The sequence below is a fragment of the Anolis carolinensis genome, chromosome 4 (assembly GCF_035594765.1).
Source record: "Anolis carolinensis isolate JA03-04 chromosome 4, rAnoCar3.1.pri, whole genome shotgun sequence".
In the NCBI taxonomy this organism is placed as follows: Eukaryota; Metazoa; Chordata; class Lepidosauria; order Squamata; family Dactyloidae; genus Anolis; species Anolis carolinensis.
The window spans coordinates 59,979,705-59,985,852 of NC_085844.1; the positions used below are offsets into that span (position 1 = coordinate 59,979,705).

General features: G+C 43.3%; 1 long non-coding RNA gene across 1 annotated transcript; it reads right to left on the reverse strand.

Annotated features, from left to right (window-relative positions):
• Positions 1-2,404: 2,404 nt before the first annotated feature.
• On the reverse strand, positions 2,405-5,835 carry LOC134298907 (uncharacterized). Its single transcript, XR_010006025.1, has 2 exons — positions 3,208-5,835; positions 2,405-3,125 (listed from the first exon to the last, which is right to left on the reverse strand). It is a non-coding gene; the product is annotated as an uncharacterized LOC134298907 (long non-coding RNA).
• Positions 5,836-6,148: the final 313 nt, after the last annotated feature.

Sequence of the window (6,148 nt, forward strand, 5' to 3'; positions counted from 1 at the left end):
TACACCCCTATCCCCACTTCCCAAACTTTCCTGTTACTTTGATCCAAAAGTGCTTGACTTTTTGTTATTGGAACTATCATGCCTACCTTTAATTTCCTTTATATCTTTAAAGCATTTGTTTTCCCAGTGGTTGCTTTTCTTCAAATTTCAGGACTGAACTGACTATACTTTTGGTGTGTTAATATTTTGCACTACACAATTATAGCGCTGATTCCACTTCATAGCCATGACTTCAACCTATATATTTCTATTGAAGCCCAAGGATTGTAGTTTGATGAGGCACCAGAGTTCCAAGACTGACAATTCCAAATACTTACCCCTAAACTACGTCCCACAGTATATTTCACTCTGTCACAGACTACCCCATTCAATAGGATCCCTCAGCTCTCTGTACACTATGAGAAGTGCTAAAGGAGTTGAAATGGGGAAGAGGGTTGAGGGAAATTGTTCCAGCCATCACAGCTTCATGTGTGTAAATCTGGATCTAAATTAATGTTTAGGGGCTTATTTGCTTTTTCTTTGGAAAAAGTTAGGCACAAGATATATTAGTTCAAATGAAAGCAGTCTGTTTCATTTGTCATAGACAGAATGCCACCAAATAGAGTACAACACAGTTTATTAAAGTTACAGAACTAAAAAATGCCCGTAGGAAGCAAAGGACTAGGCAAACACTTATCTTCAGTGTGAAAAGTAACAGAAACAGCTCCGTTTGAATTAAAACGGTTCGAAAGGATAAACCGGATTAAACAGGAGTTTAATCCGGATTAAAACAAAAGTGCTTACTTCAGCCTGACAATTTAAACAAACAAAAGTTGGAAAACAGAGGTCAAAATGAACACAAAAAACTGGCAGCAGATTCCTCTCTGCTACTCAAAAGCTACAGATGAGTAACTCAGGCTGTTTACTCCTCCGTGCAACGAACGAAATCCGGGTCCAGGCACATCAATCAGGGTAACGACGGTCAGCATGGGTCCCAATCCGGTCCAAGGTCGAAAGCCAAGTGCAGACGTCCACAAGTTCCACCGATAGCCACAGAAGGGATAGTCCAGGGTCGTAGTCAGTCAGTCAGTCCAGCGTCAATCCAGAGTAGGTAATTAATGTCCGTCAAAAAGACGACGGAGGTCCAAGCTATGAAGATTAAACACAAGTTGCACAGAAAAACCCCACACAGTTCCTCCCGCCGTCTATGCCCAGTGTCCTTGGTAACTTATGTATCCAGCAACGAATCACACCCGTCTTCAGGAAATTCCCCAACAAGAGCCCAAGCGTTCGTCCAGATTACCTTGCCCAACGCAATTAGCCATTGAACCTAAACCCCATTTTATCCCAGTTCATAACTCCTCATCGCTGTCAGCTGCTATCCTAATTCCAGGTGCCTCCTCATCATCATCCTCATCAGAGCTAAAACACCTTTGACTACGCCCCACAGCATCCCCAGCTGTCGATCCTGCTCCATCCCTCCAGCCCGTCCATGGGTCTGATCCTGCAACCCGCCAATTGCCTCCCATGCTATCATTGCCGGTGACACCCAAATCCTCCCTCACACGAGTCCACTCCATGTCATCCTCCTCTGAGCTAACCATCTCTTCCTCCATTCCCTCGGTAAAACCCTCAAATGAGTCTTCATCTGTTGGTTCTGCAAATAAGTCCCGGAGCCGTTTCCTTTCACGCTCCTCAAAAGAGTCTGACTCTCAAGGAGTCTTACGACCCCTTCTCCTAGTACCGGAGCCAGAAGGCTCAACCATAACATCATTAGAGTTCAGTGTTACAGGTTAAGCATAAACATTCCTTATCCAGAATTCTGAAATCCAAAATACTCAAGATAATTACATCTTTGCTTCCTGATGGCTCAATGTACGCACACTATTGTTTCATACTCAAAATTATTTAAAATATTATATATATTTTCAGATTATGTATTTAAAGTATAGGTAAAAAGTATAGATAAAAGTAAAGGTTTCCCCTGATGTTACGGCTAGTTGTGTCCGACTCTGGGGATTGGTGCTCATCTCCATTTCTAAGCCAAAGAGACAGCATTGTCTGTAGATGCCTCCAAGGTCATGTGGCTGGCATGACTGCATGGAACGCCTTTACCTTCCCGCTGGAGCTGTACTGCTTGATCTACTCACATTTGCATGTTTTCAAACTGCTAGATTGGCAGAAGCTGGGGCTCACAGCGGGAGTCTTCTGGTCAGCAAATTCAACAGCTCAACAGTTTAACCTGTTGTGCCACTGGGAACTCCAGTGTATATGAAGTGTATATGAAGCATAAATGAATTTCATGTTTAGATATGCATCCCATCTCCAAGATATCTCATAATGTAAGTATATGCAAATACAGGCATTTCAAAAATGGAAATCTATTTTGATTAAATAAGGGAAACTGTCAAGAGTCAGACGCCAATTAACAAACAAAACAGAGTTTATTCAGGAGATAGGCCAAAAAGTAAACATAAACACAGAAGATAGCTTTAAACACTTAACTATCAGTGTTTAAAAAGCAGTCCAAACAAATATATATCAAAAGTATGTTTTAGCAAGCCAACTGGATTATCCACGCAAGTATTTAGATAAAACTAAAAAGATGCTTCAATTCAGCTTCAAAAACAATTGAGTTGGCTTATAAAAATAGACAAAACAAACTAGGACTTGGAACCTTCCAAAAACCTTCCAAGAGCTACAATTAGTAGCTAAAATCCAGAACAGGAAAATAAAGCCAAGGAAAAACAAACTTAGAGCCGGTGCAAAAGGCACTTTGGGTCCAAGCCTTTACTGTTGCAGCCAGTCGGCTCTGTGGAATTAAAGAGACAGTTCTCAAAAGAATCACCAAACTGGTCTGAGAACAAATAAACTAGATCTGCAGCAAACTGCTTCTACAATGCAGATAATGCCAGGAGCTCCAAAAGAAAGGCGAAGAGGCGTCGTCAGGGTGATCCAGGGTCAGGGCAGGAGACAGCAGCAGGGTCAGGAGGGCAAGCCAGTGGTCAAGAGCCGTGAGTAGTCATCCATCAAAGGGCGAAGACAGAAGCAAGGTCGTGTTACAGTCCAGGGTCCAAAAGGGTGCAGTCATCAAAACCAGGTCCACGAAATGGCACAAAGAGCCAAGGCAACGATGGTAACAGCAGCTAGAAATAGTAATCAGAGTGCAGTCCAGGGAAACCCACACAGTTCCAGCCCTCCGTTGCAGAGCAATCCCAGATAACTTACATCAGAAGCAAAGTCCCAGTCCAGTCTTCTTGAATGAACAGAAATCCCAATGGCGCTTCAGCAACACCTTGCCACACACAAAGTGAAGTGACCAAACATTCCCAATTTATTCCCCTTCCTCTTGGGTGACCAAACACTCACACCCAAACAACAGGTGTCCCAGATCTTACTCAGAATCAGAACTCCACACAGCTAGAGCTCGTGGATCAGGCGTGCCTAATTGCTCGTCGGAGTTCCAATCATCCTGCCCATACTCACCCCCATGCACACTTAAAGAACCATCCTCCCTTCTCCAAGCGACCCAAGTGGGATCTGCTCCTGAAGATACCCCAGGTTCAGTAGTATCCATAGGCCCCAATTCCCCAGACATCTCCGGTGGCTGTGCCCATTCAGTGCCCACTTCCCCAGCCACCACCTGTTCACCAGCTTCCATTTCTTCCTCAAACTCCCCATCTGAATCTTCCTCAGAAGATTCCCCATTGAACTCTTTAATCCATTTCCTGCGCAATTCCTCCAATGAGCCCTCCTCGCGAGGGTTTTTCCTTCCTCTTCTAATCCCACCACCATCATCCATAATCCCCGAAGGCGCAGTCACAACAGAAACTCTCCCCCGGCCTGTGGTGGAGGCTCCTTCTTTGGAGGCCTTTGAGCAGAGGCTGGATGGCCATCTGTCGGGGGTGCTTTGAATGCGATTTCCTGCTTCTTGGCAGAATGGGGTTGGACTGGATGGCCCATGAGGTTTCTTCCAACGTTACTATTCTATGATTCTATGATTCATTCTACTTGAAGGATGGAGAGAAGAAAAAAGGTGGAGTCTTGTTTCTTGTTCCTCATTAATAAAGTTTGCCTTTTTATTGTCTGGCCACACCCTTTTGACTTCATTTGGCTCAGCTACACATGTTCTAGTTTTCAACTGTGAAACTCTGGACGGTGTGCCTTTTTGCCACTAAACAACAAGGATTCCTTTTTCTATAGCTAAGGGGAGGGGGGCCAGCCCAAGTTAGTCCTTGGATGGGCGAGTTCAGAGAAATACCAGGTAAAAGAGCTTATATTTCAGATGTAGACAAGGGCAAACTACTTCTGAGTAGTCCTTGCCTTAAAAAACACGATGAAATCCATGAGGTTTCCACAGGTTGACAAACATCTTTTAAAAAAAGTATATGCACAAATAGCTCAAATTAATTTGAACTGAGGTTCCATTTTGGCTGAGTGGGTGAAAAGAGGAAAGGGAAAGGGATTTTCTTTTTTGGGCCAATTCCCCCTTCCCTTGCAACTTCCTGTGATGCTTCTCATGCTGTTGTGGGCACTTCCAACTCTCTGGAACAGTTTTGGGGCCCTGCAGCTGGAAATCAGAATCGGCAAAAAAATCTCCCCCTGCCGCCTCCTATTAGGAGAGGCATCCGCTGGATCAAAAGCCATTCTGTAAATGGAAGAGCAAAATTGCATTCCATCCTTAAAAAATAAACATGCTGATAAAATGACACTGAGTAGAAATGTGGCAGTGAAGATATGCTAAATTGAAGAGGCTTGATAAGACTCATCCGCCTGAAATGTCACTGCACATGTCAAAGCTATTCCTTCTCAAAAAGATGGGAGAGGAGCACTAAGGCAATCCGTCCCTCCCAGCATTGCACCGTCATTCTGTTCTTTTCCCCACAAAAGTGAGGTTTTGTGAATTCCCAGAAGAAACAGAAGGAAGATATAGGAGAATAATGATTTAGCATCTTCTTAATGCAGATAGTCTGTAAACATGAGTCAGCAAAAAGTAGTTGGTCTGCCAGATGTTTTGGACTTCAGCTCCCAGAATTCCTAATAGCTGGTAAGATGGCTAGGATTTCTGGGAGTTGAAGCCCAAAACACCTGGAGGGGCAGAGTTTGAGAAACACTGTTCTAGAGCAAGGGTGTCAAACTTGTGGCCATCAGCTCCCAGAATTCCTGGCCATTGGCTTCTGGGAGTTGGAGTCTGAAACATCTGGAGGGCCATAAGTTTGACACCTCTGATTTAGAGTAAATTACTAGGGTGGGAACACCTTGGTAGATATGAACACATTTTTATATGCCCTCATGCAACGTGTATTTGTTTATTAATTCACTGTTATTTTATTTAACCAACACAGTATTATTCATGCGATCAATACCCACAGTTTAATTTATCCACTTCATACACAACATTGTATCTCTAAGTATCTTCTAGGTCCTTCTTGGGGTAGAAATCCTTCATTTCAATAGGGTTAACTATTATTTATGCTTTTACATATCCACGTCAAGTCTTGACACGTATTCCCCATGGACACAAGGTCATTCGGTTTGTTGTTTTTTTCCTGCTGTGGGACCTGTGGTGGCTTACAACAAATTAAAATCAAAGTGTAGCTAAAACCTGTTTAATGCCAAAGTTAAAGATCATTAAACAAAGAACTCTATTAAAATACTCAATTAAAACACATTAAACCATAGAAAAAAGGATAAAAGCATAATATGTTCTATTATAAAACTGTTCTGCCACAGTAATTTAAGAGCCAAAGGCTTGCTTAAATAAAAATGGCTTTTACTTGCCAGGAGAAAGAAAAGCAAAGATGGGACCAACCAAACCTCCCATGAGAGGGAACTCCACAGATTGAGAAATCTTTCTTCAATGCGTTTACCAGATACGCCTGTGATCTTGGTGGAACTGATAGAAAGCCATCTCCTGGGGACCTTTATACCAGCTGATATCAGTGGTTCTCAGCCAAGGGTCCCCAGATGTTTTTGGCCTACAACTCCCAGAAATCCCAGCCAGTTTATCAGCTGTTACAATTTCTGGGAGTTGAAGGCCAAAAACATCTGGGGACCCCAGGCTGAGAACCACTGAGATAGATAATCTGGATCCGGAGCTGGTCCAACAATGAGGCGAATTAAGCGGTCGCTTGGGGCGCAAAACATACGGGGCGCAGTCAAGACTGCT